The sequence below is a fragment of the Ranitomeya imitator genome, chromosome 9 (genome assembly GCF_032444005.1).
Source record: "Ranitomeya imitator isolate aRanImi1 chromosome 9, aRanImi1.pri, whole genome shotgun sequence".
Taxonomy (NCBI): Eukaryota; Metazoa; Chordata; class Amphibia; order Anura; family Dendrobatidae; genus Ranitomeya; species Ranitomeya imitator.
The window spans coordinates 26,894,531-26,914,569 of NC_091290.1; the positions used below are offsets into that span (position 1 = coordinate 26,894,531).

At 47.8% G+C, this 20,039-nt stretch overlaps 1 protein-coding gene across 4 annotated transcripts in view; it reads left to right on the top strand.

Moving 5' to 3' along the window:
* The window catches only part of SBF2 (SET binding factor 2), a 254,030-nt gene that overhangs the window by 263 nt on the left and 233,728 nt on the right, over positions 1–20,039 (top strand). The gene's annotated exons all lie outside the window — the stretch shown is intronic.

Genomic DNA, 20,039 nt, shown 5'->3' on the forward strand with positions numbered 1-20,039 from the left:
GCATCTTACTGCGGTTGGCATAAACTATATGTTCAGTTTTGGGGGGAGCCGCAGTTGTTATCCCTGTTCAGCCACTACCCCAGTGTTTTGTAAATTGGGAATGTCTCCCTCCCCTCATGTCACATCCTGAGTGACGCAGGGGGATGTCCTCTCCTCTCCAGCACAGGGCTGCAGCACGGCTGTCAGATGGTAGGCACCACAGAGGGGATGTCCCTAATGTCATCCACTTTGGGGGATAAAGAGGGTTGCAGTGTGCGCCCACTGAGCCAAGGAGTGCAGGACGTGCGCCCACTGAGCGTCGGGGTGCAGGAGGTGCGCCCATTGAGCGTCGGCGTGCAGGAGATGCGCCCACTGAGCCAAGGAGTGCAGGAGGTGCGCCCACTGAGCGTCGGGGTGCAGGAGGTGCGCCCATTGAGCGTCGGCGTGCAGGAGATGCGCCCACTGAGCCAAGGTGTGTAGGAGATGCGCCCACTGAGCGTCGGGGTGCAGGAGGTGCGCCCACTGAGCCAAGGTGTGCAGGAGATGCGCCCACTGAGCCAAGGTGTGCAGGAGATGCGCCCACTGAGCCAAGGTGTGCAGGAGGTGCGCCCACTGAGCCAAGGTGTGCAGGAGATGCGCCCACTGAGCCAAGGTGTGCAGGAGGTGCACCCACTGAGCCAAGGTGTGCAGGAGGTGCACCCACTGAGCCAAGGTGTGCAGGAGGTGCACCCACTGAGCGTCGGCGTGCAGGAGATGCGCCCACTGAGCCAAGGTGTGTAGGAGATGGGGCCACTGAGCGTCGGCGTGCAGGAGGTGCACCCACTGAGCGTCGGCGTGCAGGAGGTGCACCCACTGAGCGTCGGCGTGCAGGAGGTGCACCCACTGAGCGTCGGCGTGCAGGAGGTGCACCCACTGAGCGTCGGCGTGCAGGAGATGCGCCCACTGAGCCAAGGTGTGTAGGAGATGGGGCCACTGAGCGTCGGCGTGCAGGAGGTGCACCCACTGAGCGTCGGCGTGCAGGAGATGCGCCCACTGAGCCAAGGTGTGTAGGAGATGGGGCCACTGAGCGTCGGCGTGCAGGAGATGCGCCCACTGAGCGTCGGCGTGCAGGAGGTGCACCCACTGAGCGTCGGCGTGCAGGAGGTGCACCCACTGAGCGTCGGCGTGCAGGAGATGCGCCCACTGAGCCAAGGTGTGTAGGAGATGGGGCCACTGAGCGTCGGCGTGCAGGAGGTGCACCCACTGAGCGTCGGCGTGCAGGAGATGCGCCCACTGAGCGTCGGCGTGCAGGAGATGCGCCCACTGAGCGTCGGCGTGCAGGAGATGCGCCCACTGAGCGTCGGCGTGCAGGAGATGCGCCCACTGAGCGTCGGCGTGCAGGAGATGCGCCCACTGAGCGTCGGCGTGCAGGAGATGCGCCCACTGAGCGTCGGCGTGCAGGAGGTGCGCCCACTGAGCCAAGGTGTGCAGGAGATGCGCCCACTGACCGTCAGCATGCAGGAGATGCGCCTACTCAGCGTCGGCGTGCAGGAGATGCGCCCACTGAGCCACTGGGCAGTTGAGGTATCTACACCTACTGAGCCTTGGGGGGCAGTGGACGTTCCCACCCTGTTGCTGGGTTCCTAAAATGTACTCACTTGGCTTGATGATCGCTGTGTGGTGTCCCCTGTTAGATTGTTGTGCCAACATCCAGATCCCAGAGCTTCCCCTCCCCTGTATGATTGTATGGGGGGCTTCCAGTGTACAGTGTTTGCCTGTGTTGTATGGATGTCCCTGGGCTCTTATATCTTACTTTGATGGGTGCATATTGGGTTGTGGCGCTCCCTGCACTTTGTGGCGCTCCCTGCCCTCGGCGGCGCTCCCTGCACTCCGCCTCCCCCATGGCGTTGTCCTCATTGGGCAGCAGAGCCTTCGTCTGTTCATCATTTCCCTCTGATGCAGCAGCGCCTCCATCACTGCCAGTGTCGTCATGTTCTCCATAATGATCTCTGCCACTGGCAAAGGCTGGGTTCCTGGTTCATTGCCCAAATGTCTGCAGCTCTGCAGTGGGAACTTTCCACTCAATCTACGAAGTGACTAAAGATTTCTTAGATATGCCCCGCTTAAATCAGGACTTTGGCGACAGCTCGGGCATTGTGCATCTTTTGTTAAGGCCATTTCTGCAAAAATGACAATATGAATTGCAGCCATTCTGGTCACTGTGGGTAAAAATCCTGTCTTCCGGCATAATCCCAGTATATGACGAGACGTTCCGCAGCCTCTGGTGGTGAAATCTTCCATTAGGTCATTTTTTTCAGTCTCATTCCGGGTCAGTTTGGCTGCCGACCCTGACGTGGGTCATCACTGTGACTTCACATACATCTCCGTCCTCCTCTTGCAGCTGGCCCATGGGCTGCAACTATTCCCCCTTAGGCTATGTGTACACGATGCGGATTTGCTGCGGATCCGCAGCAGATTTTTCCACGCAGAACCGCTGCAGAACCGCACTGTGTTGTACAGTATAATGTTATTCAATGGAAAAAAAAAATGTGCAGACAGTGTGGAAAAATCAGTGCGGAATTGCTTCAGATTTCAAAGAAGTGCATGTCACTTCTTTTGTGCGGATCTGCAGTGTTTCTGCACCCCTCCATGTTAAAGGGAACCTGTCACCCCCGTTTTTTCAGATTGAGATATAAATACTGTTAAATAGGGCCTGCGCTGTGTGTTACTATAGTGTATGTAGTGTACCCCGATTCCCCACCTATGCTGCGAAATACATTACCAAAGTCGCCGTTTTCGCCTGTCAATCAGGCTGGTCAGGTCGGGTGGGCGTGGTGACATCGCTCTTTTCTTCCCCAGCTTTCCGTTGGTGGCGTAGTGGTGTGCGCATGTCCAGAGTTCCGAATCCCCTGCGCGCACGTGAAGCAAAAGCGCGCGTTCTGCGCTATTGCCCCTGTCATCGGTGGGGGCGGCCATCTTCCTGGGGCCGCGCGTGCGCAGATCGAGTGCTCTGCTGCACGGGGCTTCAGGAAAATGGCCGCGGGATGCCGCGCGTGCGCATTAGAGATCGCGGCGGTCATTTTCCCAAAGCCGAGTTTGCATCTCGGCTTTGGGAAAATGGCCGCCGCGATCTCTAATGCGCACGCGCGGCATCCCGCGGCCATTTTCCTGAAGCCCCGTGCAGCAGAGCACTCGATCTGCGCACGCGCGGCCCCAGGAAGATGGCCGCCCCCACCGATGAGAGGGGCAATAGCGCAGAACGCGCGCTTTTGCTTCACGTGCGCGCAGGGGATTCGGAACTCTGGACATGCGCACACCACTACGCCACCAACGGAAAGCTGGGGAAGAAAAGAGCGATGTCACCACGCCCACCCGACCTGACCAGCCTGATTGACAGGCGAAAACGGCGACTTTGGTAATGTATTTCTCAGCATAGGTGGGGAATCGGGGTACACTACATACACTATAGTAACGCACAGTGCAGACCCTATTTAACAGTATTTATATCTCAATCTGAAAAAACGGGGTGACAGGTTCCCTTTAAAAATCCGCAGTGGCAAAAACCGCTGAAAATTTGCACAAAAGTTCCGCACAAAATCTGCATAAAAACCGCGGTAAATCCGCGGCTGCGGATTCTGCCAGGAGAAGAGTGTACCGACAGCTCTGACTGGTTACTGTCTATTGGAGTCTATGGTGATCTGAATTCACCTCTCATCAGAGGCTCAGACTGCTGCAACATCTGTGTGTGGATCCGGCCTAGACCATGGACCAAAGCTCTGCAGCCTGAGCCTCTGATGAGGATGAGCAGACTATGCAGCCGACCAGTGACGGTCATAGCAGGGAGCAGAGTTATAAAGCAGTCGCTACTGGTGAGAATAAGGAGAGATGATGTAATTCACATGGCGTCAGTAATATATATGGGGATGTGATATCATGGTTGTCATAGAGATATCACGTATTCAGTTTTTTGGCATGTTGTGAAGTGACAGCTACGACCTCGAGCTGCACCCACAGCTTCAGGCTGTAGCCGCGAGCTATTGGCGTCAGGCCACAGCGGTAGACTGAAAGCTGTAGGCATCTGGCGGCAGCGGTAGCCGCGAGCTGTTGGCATCTGGCTGCAGCGGTTGCCGCAAGCTGTAGGCGTCCGGCCGCAGGAATAGACTGAAAGCTGTAAGCGTCCGGCCGCAGCAATAGACTGAAAGCTGTAGGCGTCCGGCCGCAGCGGTAGACTGAAAGCTGTAAGCGTCCGGCCGCAGCAGTAGACTGAAAGCTGTAGGCGTCTGGCGGGAGCGGTAGCCGCGAGCTGTTGGCATCTAGCCGCGAGCTGTAGGCGTCCGGCCGCAGCAATAGACTGAAAGCTGTAAGTGTCCGGCCTCAGCGGTAGACTGAAAGCTGTAGGCGTCCGGCCGCAGCGGTAGACTGAAAGCTGTAAGCGTCCGGCCGCAGCGGTAGAGTGAAAGCTGTAGGCGTCCGGCCGCAGCGGTAGAGTGAAAGCTGTAGGTGTCCGGCCGCAGTGGTAGACTGAAAGCTGTAAGCGTCCGGCCGCAGCGGTAGAGTGAAAGCTGTAGGCGTCCGGCCGCAGCGGTAGACTGAAAGCTGTAAGCGTCCGGCCGCAGCGGTAGACTGAAAGCTGTAAGCGTCCGGCCGCAGCGGTAGACTGAAAGCTGTAGGCGTCCGGCCGCAGCGGTAGACTGAAAGCTGTAAGCGTCCGGCCGCAGCGGTAGAGTGAAAGCTGTAGGCGTCCGGCCGCAGCGGTAGAGTGAAAGCTGTAGGCGTCCGGCCGCAGCGGTAGAGTGAAAGCTGTAAGCGTCCGGCCGCAGCGGTAGACTGAAAGCTGTAAGCGTCCGGCCGCAGTGGTAGACTGAAAGCTGTAGGTGTCCGGCCGCAGCGGTAGACTGAAAGCTGTAAGCGTCCGGCCGCAGCGGTAGAGTGAAAGCTGTAGGCGTCCGGCCGCAGCGGTAGAGTGAAAGCTGTAGGTGTCCGGCCGCAGTGGTAGACTGAAAGCTGTAGGTGTCCGGCCGCAGCGGTAGACTGAAAGCTGTAGGCCTTGGTAGTAAGTTGCCGTTGTGCATTGTAAGCATCAGTGCAGCACAGAACCTGCGGACAGGTGTGGCACTGCAGTTATGGTTTCCTAATTCTGGAAACCCTATTACGTTCATTTATAGAGCACTGTAGTTGCCCTTTATCCTTTTTTTTCCCCCATTTTTAGAAATCTCAGTTTCCTTTAGATCTTTCGGAAATCTCGTGATGCAGAGAAAAAGCAGAAGTTTTTTGTGACCACATAGAAGTTTCCACTTTTTACGAGGGGAACTGACCGTAAACTGTGACCTGTAATAAAAAATGTCTGTGTGCTGAATTCATACTGGGCACACCGAAATCTATTATTATTTTATGGACAATTCCTCTAAATTTTCATTAATCTCTGGTGCCTGATTTCACTCTAGAATAAAGGGAACTAAAACTGATTATGTATTTAAAGGGGTTGTCTCAAGTTCCGAAATGTTCCTATGTAAGGGCAACACTCAATTTTGATTTACTTCTTTTGAAAAATCCTCTCAGTTCTCGAGAATGGAAAGATTACATTTTTTAATTCTATTGTTACTGCTTGTTGCCAAGGTTACCGGCCACCTCTGCAGTCTGAGGTTGATTTCCAAGAAAATGAAAAAAAGCGCTTGAAAGCTGTTTGCTATAAATCTTACAAGTGCAGCACTGAAGCTGTACAGATTTTTGGATTTTTCCAGCTCGTGTCTCACTGAAACCTTCATTTTTTGGGAGCGTTGTACCCCTGGCAAAGCAGGAAGCTGGGGGGGCCGAGGAGCGGCATGCTTCCGAAGAAAGATTACTTTTATCAACAAATATATCAAGTTTCTGACTCTTATTTTTTAAGACTCCTGCCATTCACCCTGGCCGCCGGATATCGGCGTCTGGGCTAAATCTTGACTGATCACCACCGATTCTTGCCTAATCAGTGCTTGAAGCTAATCACAATTTGTTTTTTTGTTTGTCCATCGGCTTTTTTTTTAATTTTTTTATTTTTTTATGTAAACAATTACAGGAAAAGCTAAAACTGCCCATTTTGTAAAAATATCCGAGCGATGAAAATCGAGCACAAAATAAAATGAAAAGGTAAACTTTCTTCACAGCAATTGAAACTTTCTTTGATGATCTTGATGATCCAACAAATGGATGATTTAGAGGCAATGCTCCTGCTGGTAAAGCCCTTTTGATTTACAGCAATGACGAATGCACGGGTTTCCTTGACCATAACCATTTTAGCAGAAGAAGACATTGATTTCAAGCCTCGGCCCCCTTTTAACCCCTTCATGACCCAGCCTATTTTGACCTTAAAGACCTTGCCGTTTTTTGCAATTCTGACCAGTGTCCCTTTATGAGGTAATAACTCAGGAACGCTTCAACGGATCCTAGCGGTTCTGAGATTGTTTTTTCGTGACATATTGGGCTTCATGTTAGTGGTAAATTTAGGTCAATAAATTCTGCGTTTATTTGTGATAAAAACGGAAATTTGGCGAAATATTTGAAAATTTCGCAATTTTCACATTTTGAATTTTTATTCTGTTAAACCAGAGAGATATGTGACACAAAATAGTTAATAAATAACATTTCCCACATGTTTACTTTACATCAGCACAATTTTGGAAACAAAATTTTTTTTTGTTAGGAAGTTATAAGGGCTAAAATTTGACCAGCGATTTGTCATTTTTACAACGAAATTTACAAAACCATTTTTTTTAGGGACCACCTCACATTTGAAGTCAGTTTGAGGGGTCTATATGGCTGAAAATACCCAAAAGTGACACCATTCTAAAAACTGCACCCCTCAAGGTACTCAAAACCACATTCAAGAAGTTTATTAACCCTTCAGGTGCTTCACAGCAGCAGAAGCAACATGGAAGGAAAAAATGAACATTTAACTTTTTAGTCACAAAAATTATCTTTTAGCAACAATTTTTTTATTTTCCCAATGGTAAAAGGAGAAACTGAACCACGAAAGTTGTTGTCCAATTTGTCCTCAGTACGCTGATACCTCATATGTGGGGGTAAACCACTGTTTGGGCGCAAGGCAGGGCTTGGAAGGGAAGGAGCGCCATTTGACTTTTTGAATCAAAAATTGGCTCCACTCTTTAGCGGACACCATGTCACGTTTGGAGAGCCCCCGTGTGCCTAAAAATTGGAGCTCCCCCACAAGTGACCCCATTTTGGAAACTAGACCCCCCAAGGAACTTATTTAGATGCCTAGTGAGCACTTTAAACCCTCAGGTGCTTCACAAATTGATCTGTAAAAATGAAAAAGTACTTTTTTTTCACAAAACAATTCTTTTAGCCTCAATGTTTTCATTTTCACATGGGCAGTAGGATAAAATGGATCATAAAATTTGTTGGGCAATTTCTCCCGAGTACGTCGATACCTCATATGTGGGGGTAAACCACTGTTTGGGCACTCGGCAGGGCTCAGAAGGGAAGGCGCGCCATTTGACTTTTTGAATGGAAAATTAGCTCCAATTGTTAGCGGACACCATGTCGCGTTTGGAGAGCCCCTGTGTGCCTAAACATTGGAGCTCCCCCACAAGTGACCCCATTTTGGAAACTAGACCCCCCAAGGAACTTATCTAGATGCATATTGAGCACTTTAAACCCCCAGGTGCTTCACAGAAGTTTATAACGCAGAGCCATGAAAATAAAAAATAATTTTTCTTTCCTCAAAAATGATTTTTTAGCCTGGAATTTCCTATTTTGCCAAGGATAATAGGAGAAATTTGACCCCAAATATTGTTGTCCAGTTTGTCCTGAGTACGCTGATACCCCATATGTGGGGGTAAGCCACTGTTTGGGCGCATGGCAGGGCTCGGAAGGGATGGCACGCCATTTGGCTTTTTAAATGGAAAATTAGCTCCAATCATTAGTGGACACCATGTCACGTTTGGAGAGCCCCTGTGTGCCTAAACATTGGAGATCCCCCAGAAATGACACCATTTTGGAAACTAGACCCCCAAAGGAACTAATCTAGATGTGTGGTGAGGACTTTGAACCCCCAAGTGCTTCACAGAAGTTTATAACGCAGAGCCATGAAAATAAATAAAAAAAAATTATTTTCTCAAAAATGATCTTTTAGCCTGCAATTTTTTATTTTCCCAAGGGTAACAGGAGAAATTTGACCCCAAAAGTTGTTGTCCAGTTTCTCCTGAGTACGCTAATACCCCATATGTGGGGGTAAATCACTGTTTGGGCACATGCCGGGGCTCGGAAGTGAAATAGTGACGTTTTGAAATGCAGACTTTGATGGAATGCTCTGTGGGCGTCACGTTGCGTTTGCAGAGCCCCTGATGTGGCTTAACAGTAGAAACCCCCCACAAGTGACCCCATTTTGGAAACTAGACCCCGAAAGGAACTTATCTAGATGTGTGGTGAGCACTGTGAACCCCCAAGCGCTTCATAGAAGTTTATAATGCAGAGCCGTGAAAATAATAAATACGTTTTCTTTCCTCAAAAATAATTATTTAGCCCAGAATTTTTTATTTTCCCAAGGGTAACAGGAGAAATTGGACCCCAAAATTTTGCAGATTCGTGTGAGATATTTCCGCACCATTTTTGAAAAATCCGCGGGTAAAAGGCACTGCCTTTTACCTGCGGATTTTCCGCGGATTTCCAGTGTTTTTTGTGCGGATTTCACCTGCGGATTCCTATTGAGGAACAGGTGTAAAACGCTGCGGAATCCGCACAAAGAATTGACATGCTGCGGAAAATACAACGCAGCGTTTCCGCTCGGTATTTTCCGCACCATGGGCACAGCGGATTTGGTTTTTCATATGTTTACATGGTACTGTAAACCTGATGGAACACTGCTGCGAATCCGCAGCGGCCAATCCGCAGCCAAATCCGCACAGTGTGCACATAGCCTAATTCTAAAGGTATGTGCACACGCTGCGGAAAACGCTGCGGATCCGCAGCAGTTTCCCATGAGTTTACAGTTCAATGTAAACCTACGGGAAACAAAAATCGCTGTACACATGCTGCAGATAAACTGCACGGAAACGCAGCGGTTTACATTCCGCAGCATGTCACTTCTTTGTGCGGATTCCGCAGCGGTTTTACAACTGCTCCAATAGAAAATCGCAGTTGTAAAACCGCAGTGAAATGCGCAGAAAAAAACGCGGTAAATCCGCCATAAATCCGCAGCGGTTTAGCACTGCGGATTTATCAAATCCGCAGCAGAAAAATCCGCAGAGAACCAGAATACGTGTGCACATACCGAAACCCTAACCCTACCCCTACCCCTAACCCTACCCCTAGCCCTACCCCTAGCCCTAACCCTAACCCTACCCCTACCCCTACCCCTAGCCCTAACCCTAGCCCTACCCCTAACCCTACCCCTAACCCTACCCCTAACCCTAGCCGTAACCCTACCCCTAACCCTAGCCCTAACCCTACCCCTAACCCTAGCCCTAACCCTACCCCTAACCCTAGCCCTAACCCTACCCCTAGCCCTAACCCTACCCCTAACCCTACCCCTAACCCTATTCTAACATTAGTGGAAAAAAAAAAATTCTTTATTTTTTTATTGTCCCTACCTATGGGGGTGACAAAGGGGGGGGTCATTTATTATTTTTTTTATTTTGATCACTGAGATATAATCTATCTCAGTGATCAAAATGCACTTTGGAACGAATCTGCCGGCCGGCAGATTCGGCGGGCGCACTGCGCATGCGCCCGCCATTTTGGAAGATGGCGGTGCCCAGGGAGAAGACGGACGGGACCCCGGCTGGATCGGTAAGTATGATGGGGTGGGGGGGGACCACGGGGGGGGGGGGGGATCGGAGCACGGGGGGGGGAATCGGAGCGCGGGAGGGGTGGAACGGAGCACGGGGGTCGTGGAACGGAGCACGGGGGGGCTGGAATGGAGCACGGGGGGGTGGAACGGAGCACCGGGGGGGGGTGGATCGGAGTGCAGGGGGGGTGATTGGAGCACGGGGGGGTGATTGGAGCACGGGGGGAGCGGACAAGAGCACGGGGGGGAGCGGAGCACTGGACGGAGGGGAGCCGGAGCAGTGTACCGGCCAGATCGGGGGGCTGGGGGGGCGATCGGTGGGGTGGGGGCACATTAGTATTTCCAGCCATGGCCGATGATATTTCAGCATCGGCCATGGCTGGATTGTAATATTTCACCCGTTATAATAGGTGAAATATTACAAATCGCTCTGATTGGCAGTTTCACTTTCAACAGCCAATCAGAGCGATCGTAGCCACGAGGGGGTGAAGCCACCCCCCCTGGGCTAAACTACCACTCCCCCTGTCCCTGCAGATCGGGTGAAATGGGAGTTAACCCTTTCACCCGATCTGCAGGGACGCGATCTTTCCATGACGCCGCATAGGCGTCATGGGTCGGATTGGCACCGACTTTCATGACGCCTACGTGGCATCATGGGTCGGGAAGGGGTTAAAGCAACCGGTCTACTTTTCTAATCCAATGAGCGTGATTATCAGCTGCCTTGTTCCCGTTAACACTTTCTCCTGAGCTAAAGAGAAGGTAATTGAAATGATGTAAGCAGGTCATTTTGTGGCAGTTTTGAAATTCGGTTGAAATTATTATTTTTTTATGGCAAGAGATTTTTTTTACAATTCATCTCATCACACTTCATAACAAGCTAAAGGAAATGGAAATTATGACTATAAAAGTGGTCTCCAGCCAGCTTATGGGCAGCACTTACAAGATCTACAGGAAAGAATTTGGAAGTGCCGCTCTCCTTTTCTAGGAGACCGACCACTTCTGATAGGCTGCAGAAGTGGTTGGTAACCTAAACAACAAGCCATACACACAATTAAATGTCTCTCGTCTTGAATGGAAAAGATTTTTTTAATAACATGGACATTGCAACATTTTTGCAAGCAATTGACAAGAGTAACCACTTATCACGTTAATTTCGGGTCAGGAGACTCGGGCAATGAAAGTTGGATGTGTGAAACTGATAACATGATTTATTTTGGATTTCCTGAGCGTTTTCTACCTTCTTAAATATGATTTTTATAGACCCTTTTTCTATAACTGTCTAGTAAAATCCAGAATATTTGTTAATCTGACCCATTATCTTATGATGGGGGTCACATTAAAGGAATTTTTCAAGATAAATCTTCAGCTTTCTGCAATAAATAAATGTTTTCTAATTATAGAGAATAGGTCACCATAAATACAGTGTGGAGTTTCTGGGTGAAAATTCCTCCGTTCTCCTGAATCCAATGATGTTTTTTGTTTGTTCCTGCGCCTCTCCATACCTTAGATATGACCCCTTTCTTCCCTGTATAAAAAGGACTTGCGTCTCTTTGGTTAAGTGGGTGTGGTCTTGAAAGCCACTCCCATTTGGAGAACTAGGCTAGATTTATTCATAGGGAAGAATGGCCTATAACTCAGGAATGGAGAGGCGCAGGAGCAAAACAAAAACGGCGCCGGATTAAGGAGAATGGCGGCATTTTCACCAAGTAAAAACAATGACATATGTATGGTAAGTGACCGGGCTCTTTAAATGATATGATTTGTCAGTACAGTGATATTTCAGGTCCTCCATTCCATACACAGGGTGAGGGTGAATTGAGTAGAGCAGGGGTCCCCAACTCCAGTCCTCAAGGCCCACCAACAGGTCATGTTTTCAGGATTTCCTTTGCATTGCACAGGTGATGCAATTATTACCTGGGCAAGACTAAGGAAATCCTGAAAACATGACCTGTTGGTGGGCCTTGAGGACTGGAGTTGGGGACCCCTGGAGTAGAGCACATATCTTTCCTGACTTGATAGTTTGCTACAATGTATCGGAGCAGGAATCCTAATCTAGGTTTGATACAATTGTTAGTAGACTGATTATTCCGTCCACATGGGAGGATTGATTCCTTCTTCCCCGATGGGTTGGGTGTCTGTTCGTGTTTTACCTCCTTCCATCCATTCAAACTCCTGATTTATACGTATTGAGGCCTCGTCTGAATGACATTTAGACCGGACTGAACAAAAGACGTCCAGTGTCCAAAAGCCCCCCCCCAACCACCGCCACCCACCCGCTGCATTCTCCTCGGCTGCCGCCATCGGATTCCTGCGTCATTTCTTTGTTCTGATGTGGATTGCCGTTATCTGACGAGAGATCAGCCAGCACGTTACCGTCAGAGCATGATGGGAGTTGTAGTCTCGTGCTGACCGTATAGCCGGGCCCCAGTGCATGCCTCATACAGGATTTCCTGAAGAGATGGAAAACATTTCCGCCTCCAGTTCAGTAGAAATAAGTCATTAAAAAAATATCAGGAAAACAAGAGGGGTTCCTATTGTCGTTTTCCTCCCTTGATCTGGGAACATTCACTTTTATTTTACCCCTTTTCTGCTTGTGCCCCAGTTTTTCCCCACATCGAGGAGGTGCAATACTGTGTGCGCACACGGCGGTAGGATTTCTGATCTTCTTCTCCTGCATGCAGCCATGGGGATTTGAACGTATTTTTCGAGCACGCCGAAGACACTCACAGGGCTGTGGAGTCGGTAAGCCAAACATCCGACTCCTCAATTTCCATGGCTCCGACTCTCCAACTCCGACTCCACAGCCCTGGACACTCGGCACCCGAGCACTCGGATAACGCCTTATCCCAGCACGTTCACTAATAACGAATACCAAATGTAAGGTGCTGACACTGTGCATAGAGACTTTTAGGCTATGTGCACATAGTGTTATTGGAGCAAAAAAAACTCTCCAAATCCTCTTCAGAAACTCAAAACGTCTCAAAAACTTGGAGATTTTTCACCATTTTTGCTGCAGAACTGACTCTGTGCACATACCCTCAAAGAACTAAGGATAAAAAGAAGGTTTTGCAGTCTAAAGAAAGTCATTGGTGGGTTGTAGACAAGCTGTAAGGCTGGGACTGTAAGATTGGGGCTGTAAGGAGACTTTGGCTATGACACAAGTTGCACTATGCTGCAGTGTAGCAGCGGCACACAGCTAACGTTGGCTGTGCAAGTACATGGGGGCGCATTGGTAATATACCGAGCAAATCCCCCAAAATCCAAGTTTTTGACTATTTATGACTTGCAGCTCACAGTGTGGTCGTATTCACCTATGGTGTAGCCTCGGCACACAACGATTTTTGGATGTGCAACCCATTGTTAATGGTTAGCCCCTTCCTAAGTAGTTTCCCATTCCTTCTGTAATCACAAATGTGGAAGCTCAGTAGTCAGTCTGTCAATCCGGCCCATATAATGGAGACGTGTGTCATGTTCCCAGCTGCCATGCGTTTTCCGAGCGGCTCTCTGTCCGCGCCCGGCAATTACATGGTCCTGGTATTAATCCAAGGACAGATGGATTCTCCTCCCGTGCACATACATAGCACCGGTCAAACGCCTTCAGACGCCTGTCCATGCAATGGTTTTCCTTGTTCTCTTGGGTTTGACAACAACCTAATACACAACTCCAGGCCATGTAAGGGCTGTGACCATGGAGGAGAAGGATGGAGGCCATGGCCTTCACAGTCCTCAGACCTCAGCCCAATGGCCGTGGTTTGGGATGAGATGGACAAAGTGAAGGCAACGCAGCCAACAAGTGCTCAGCCAACTCCTACAAGACTGTTGGAAGCCATTCCAGGTGACGACCTGACCAGAAGGCCAAGGAGGTGTAAAGCTGTCATCAGGGTTTTTAGAAGAATCATGTTCATGTGATCTGGTGTTCATTATGGGGGGGATGTTTTTTGGTTATACCTGTATCCTGGATAGCAGTGACAAGGATGTATTTATTTATGGAGAACTTCTCCTTTAAATATAACTCTATCGAAGAAGGAAACCACAAGTAAGTAGGCCCATTCATAAAATGTTCTAGTGATGGCCACCCTGTATCCAGTCACTGACGAGCAGCGCGCCCTCGCTACTCAGCCTGCAAATCCCATTTCCTCTGTCACTGTCTTATTCCCCATGGACCCAACCCCTGGACATTGTCCCAAACCCACATCCTCCGCTCCTGAACTCTGGGTCCCGGGGGGCCCCTTCACACCCAGACTTTTTTTATGTTTTCTTTGCATTTTCCATTCTGTGGTTTAGTTTCCATTTCCTCCAGGACACCGCTGCGTTTCACCCAGACCCCCATCTACCTGGTGGGGACTGAGCGACATGGCGTTATGTCAGGGTACATCTGTGTGACCACTGAGGACCCCTGTAATCAGACTCGGCCTCACTCATAGCCGGACCCACATATCAGTGATAGATCTGAGGTTGACATGTCTGAGCGAGCCGGGTAACAAAAATATTAGAAAATCTGCGCAAATGGGTACAAATGTTTGAGTTTACTGTAAGTTCCAGCGATGTTTTCTGGTAAACGGAAACAGCAGAATTCTGAATTTAGCACCAGAGAAGTAATTCTGCAGACTTTGGCAGCAGCCGTTGTATTGGATGAGTCTTAATGGATTAAAGTCCTCGTAGAACTGGTGCTCCCAGCATAACCAGTCATATCCGAACTGCATCTGCTACCATAGTTAATAGTGGGGTCTAAAGCAACAATTCCAGACACCGATAATTGGAAAACAAGTTTCTAATAACTCTCGTCCCCGATCATCAGCCCTTGTAAACGTGCAACTGATTAGCCGACTAACGGGCAAAAGGCTTGGATCATTAATGCCGCCATGAAAATCATTGTTGTCGGCAGCACATCGCCCTGTGTCAACAGCGGACGTGCTGTGTACAATATGTGCCCTGTATGGGAGCAAAACAACGGTTCTGTCCCCATACAGTCTGGACGGTCCATTTAAACAAGCACCGCTCAACTTGGGCTCATTAGTGTGCCGAAATCAGCCTGTCTATATGTAGCTTAAAGGGGGTTTACACTTTTAGAAAGTCCAGGAGACATTCACCCGCGGGGACTCGAGCATAGTATGCGAGCATGCCGAAGTCACTCTGTTAGCACACAAGCATGCTCAGATAACACCTTATCCCAGCACGTCCGCTCATCACTAGTTTAAACTGTTCTTAAAGTGGAAAACTGTTTTGCTGCAGAATTGTAAATGCAGCTTCGGACATGACTAGAGCAAAAGATGTAATGTAACTAAAGGCCCATTCGGACATCCAATTTTTCCAAGTTCGAGAAAAACGGACCGAATATTCATGGATCGGCAGAGTGCATGGATCGGAGTTTTTCTCCATCTACTCCTTTCTCACGATCTGTGAAAATCGGATGTCCTCTAAGTGCAGTCCTATTTTTTTTTTTTTTTCACAGACCCAAAGACTTATTACCGATATTGATTCAACACTCGGATCAAAATCCGACCTGAAAAATCACTGACAAGTGAATGACCCCATAGACTGTCACAGGTACAAGTGCTATCTGTGAAAATCACGAATACGTAAAAATCGGATGTCTGAAGGCGCCCCAAAAGCAAAGTTTTCCCAAAGTTACACTCCATGTTTGTCGAGATCTGATGCATACTGGGGGTTGTAGTTAAAGAGAACCTGTTACCTGAATTTGGCGTGACCGGTTTTCGGTCATATGGGCGGAGTTTTCGGGTGTTTGATTCACCCTTTCCTTACCCGCTGGCTGCATGCTGGCCGCAATATTGGATTGAAGTTCATTATCTGTCCTCCGTAGTACACGCCTGCGCAAGGTAATCTTGACCGAAAACCGGTGCCGCCAAATTCAGGTGACAGGTTCCCTTTATGTCCTGATCTGCAATGTCCCCTGTAATAACCCCCCCAGTGTAATCACATGGCACACATTGATGTTTCATATCACGGCTATAAAATTTTAACAGCTGTCTGACCAGACAATGAAAAACATGGTTGTTTTTGAAGGTTATAAAAGAAGCCGGAGCGGGTGGAGTTGTCACAGGTGACCGTATCTCTCTAGGACAATAAAACCCCCTCCGCCTGGCATCACGTACAAACAGCGGGCACACGCTTCAGATTCTAATCTCATGTGTGGTTAACAAACCAAAGACTCTGAATCAACATTTCACGTGAAGATCCGCAGCCGATCTGTGTGCTGCAGCTCCCGATCATTTCCATCCCTGTCGGACCTTCCCGGGGTTATTTCTCTGCGGTTTATACATCGGATTAGCGGAAAGGGGCGACGTTAACTATACTCGGCATCTAAAGTTCTGAAACTTCCCCATAAACTTCATTTTTACTTTTTTCCTTTAATTTCAAGATTTTTTTTTTGTTACAGTCATTAAATAGGAACATTCATATTCAGAAGCTCAGAAATCTGTAAAACCTTCCTGCAACTGAACGTTTGTTACTTTGTATCCATTTTTTTGACTATCCCTTATTTGATAAACAAAGAATCTTTCCTCTGTTCTAATAGTTTGCTACAATGTATCTGTGTAGATGAAACCTAAGATCGAAACAAAGTGAGCTGTAAATAAGTAATAGTGCATATAAATGATACAGGGTACTCCAGGAGCCCCCCCGGCAGATTACAGATGCAATTCTGTTTACTAACCAAATTGATTTTGCTATTAAAGTGTTCTTTTATTTGTTCTTCCGCCATTCTTTACAATGCAGCGCCTCTCTAATTGTACAAAACTTCTAGACTCCTGTAACATATTGTGCTGTTTTTAATATCTTAGTGCTGATTTGCTTGTTTAGTTGTCCCCCTTTCCAACGATTCCAACACATGAAGCAGATGGCCCAGGATGAACATACTTGTAAAGTCCTTATTCTTTGCGTGAAATAAGTGTAAATATAGGGAGAAAGATGAACTGCACCTAACCGTGACGTATTCTCCGCGGTTCAGGTGCGTTAATTGGATTATTTCTGTGGCTTCACCCGTGACTGATGGAGGTAAATGATTGGACCCGTTGATCGTTTTGATAACTGGACCGACGCGCGGAGCATTAATCCCCATGTAATTCATGTGTGTTCTCATAAATCTCAGTGCGGTTCCCATGTATTCGTTCCACGTCCTCTTGGGTCTTCTTGTTGTTCCGCTCATTTAGGACAAACATCGTCCAGATGTCCCGGAGTGTGTGAGAACCGTCCACCCGCCGGGCCACCGTACCTGCAGCACCAGGGTCCGCTCGCACGCGCCTCGGCCACTTCTGGAGAAGACAATAGGGGGGCTTTTTATTATTAATTTGGAGCCGCTTTTGTTTGCGACTGAAAGGATCTACTGCTTCTAATGTCAGGAACAATAACAAGCCTTACAGGGGAAGTTTTCTTTTCGAAACCCTTCCTCGCTCCTTTTTATTTAGTTTCTTTACATTACCAAAGTTCAGTCGGCGGGCCTGATTTGGCCTCTCCTGTGGATGTTGGATCATAAACCGGACATTCCTATTAAGCAAGTTAATGTTTCCATTTTCTTGGGATTTGTTTGCTGGGGTTGTCCACTAGGTTCCTTTTTTTAAGACCCCCTTAGTCCAGCAGGTGGGATACATAGCAGGACATTATTCTTCCTCAAAACTGGACCTTAATAACCCTCTAAATGTGACTGTATACCTGGAAAAGTTCCACTGACGACCATCTCTCCCAACACATGCACACTAGATTCGGCTGAGCATGCACGTGTTCCCCAGCAGGGGAATTAGCAGCAGCCAGACTTCTTTGCCCCCCACTAATCGCATAAGACAAGTTGTGCTGAAATCCAAACTGGATCATTCCTTTGCACTTAGAGTATAAATTGGACATCCCTATAACACACGATATGGTCGCCTGCCCCCTGACAAAATCAGTCAACTTTCAGGCAGGTGCGGATGACCGTGTGTTCTCTCGTCTTAGAGAATCGAGTTGATTATGCAAATTAATGTCGGCATAGTGTGATCCAATTTTCCCAGATGAGGAGAAGATGGGGGGGAAAAAAAAGTCTCCATCTTCTCCATTGTGTCAGTGCGCAGAAATCAAGATGTCATCCGAGTTCAGTCTGATGATTTTCCCATGGACTCGCATTGGCTGAGTGCGATTCGAATATTGGATGAAACTCGGGCATGCTGGATTTATTTTTTTTTAAATCTAGACTAGCTCTGTCCAAGGAAAAGATCGGATATATGACGGCCCTATAGAAAAACATTCGGACCGAAAATACGCCCGTCTGCACCTGCCCTTCCTCTGTAGCGTACGGACATATTAGTTATTCACCGTGATGGCATATCCTTTGTAAATAGTGACTTAAGAATTGCAGAACTGTCAACAGCAGCTCGCTGACAGTTTCCACATACAGTGGGGCAAAAAAGTATTTAGTCAGTCAGCAATAGTGCAAGTTCCACCACTTAAAAAGATGAGAGGCGTCTGTAATTTACATCATAGGTAGACCTCAACTATGGGAGACAAACTGAGAAAAAAAAATCCAGAAAATCACATTGTCTGTTTTTTTAACATTTTATTTGCATATTATGGTGGAAAATAAGTATTTGGTCAGAAACAAAATTTCATCTCAATACTTTGTAATATATCCTTTGTTGGCAATGACAGAGGTCAAACGTTTTCTGTAAGTCTTCACAAGGTTGCCACACACTGTTGTTGGTATGTTGGCCCATTCCTTCATGCAGATCTCCTCTAGAGCAGTGATGTTTTTGGCTTTTCACTTGGCAACACGGACTTTCAACTCCCTCCAAAGGTTTTCTATAGGGTTGAGATCTGGAGACTGGCTAGGCCACTCCAGGACCTTGAAATGCTTCTTACGAAGCCACTCCTTCGTTGCCCTGGCGGTGTGCTTTGGATCATTGTCATGTTGAAAAACCCAGCCACGTTTCATCTTCAATGCCCTTGCTGATGGAAAGAGGTTTGCACTCAAAATCTCAAGATACATGGCCCCATTCATTCTTTCATGTACCCGGATTAGTCGTCCTGGCCCCTTTGCAGAGAAACAGCCCCAAAGCATGATGTTTCCACCACCATGCTTTACAGTAGGTATGGTGTTTGATGGATGCAACTCAGTATTCTTTTTCCTCCAAACACGACAAGTTGTGTTTCTACCAAACAGTTCCAGTTTGGTTTCATCAGACCATAGGACATTCTCCCAAAACTCCTCTGGATCATCCAAATGCTCTCTAGCAAGCTTCAGACGGGCCCGGACATGTACTGGCTTAAGCAGTGGGACACGTCTGGCACTGCAGGATCTGAGTCCATGGTGGCGTAGTGTGTTACTTATGGTAGGCCTTGTTACATTGGTCCCAGCTCTCTGCAGTTCATTCACTAGGTCCCCCCGCGTGGTTCTGGGATTTTTGCTCACCGTTCTTGTGATCATTCTGACCCCACGGGGTGGGATTTTGCGTGGAGCCCCAGATCAAGGGAGATTATCAGTGGTCTTGTATGTCTTCCATTTTCTAATTATTGCTCCCCCTGTTGATTTCTTCACTCCAAGCTGGTTGGCTATTGCAGATTCAGTCTTCCCAGCCTGGTGCAGGGCTACAATTTTGTTTCTGGTGTCCTTTGACAGCTCTTTGGTCTTCACCATAGTGGAGTTTGGAGTCAGACTGTTTGAGGGTGTGCACAGCTGTCTTTTTATACTGATAACAAGTTTAAACAGGTGCCATTACTACAGGTAATGAGTGGAGGAAAGAAGAGCCTCTTAAAGAAGAAGTTACAGGTCTGTGAGAGCCAGAAATCTTGATTGTTTGTTTCTGACCAAATACTTATTTTCCACCATAATATGCAAATAAAATGATAAAAAAACAGACAATGTGATTTTCTGGATTTTTTTTTCCTCAGTTTGTCTCCCATAGTTGAGGTCTACCTATGATGTAAATTACAGACGCCTCTCATCTTTTTAAGTGGTGGAACTTGCACTATTGCTGACTGACTAAACACTTTTTTGCCCCACTGTATGTAGTGAAACACGATGAGGATTGAATTCGTCATTAGCAGCATGTTGACTGTTTCTGGATGGCAATGTTTTTTTTTTTTATGCTGCACAGATAAGTTACAGGAAGCAAATATAAAATCTTTGCATTTTATCTTTTTTTCCTGTTTTTTTTTTTTTTTTTTTAAATACCGTAACTTGAAAACAGGAAAAAAAATATATAAACATTTTTGCTTCCTGTAGATAACTTACCGTGGATTTTCCGTTTTAATATTTTTTTTTTTTGCTTTTGTAGTGGAAATGTACAGAATTCACCAGGACTAAATGAGA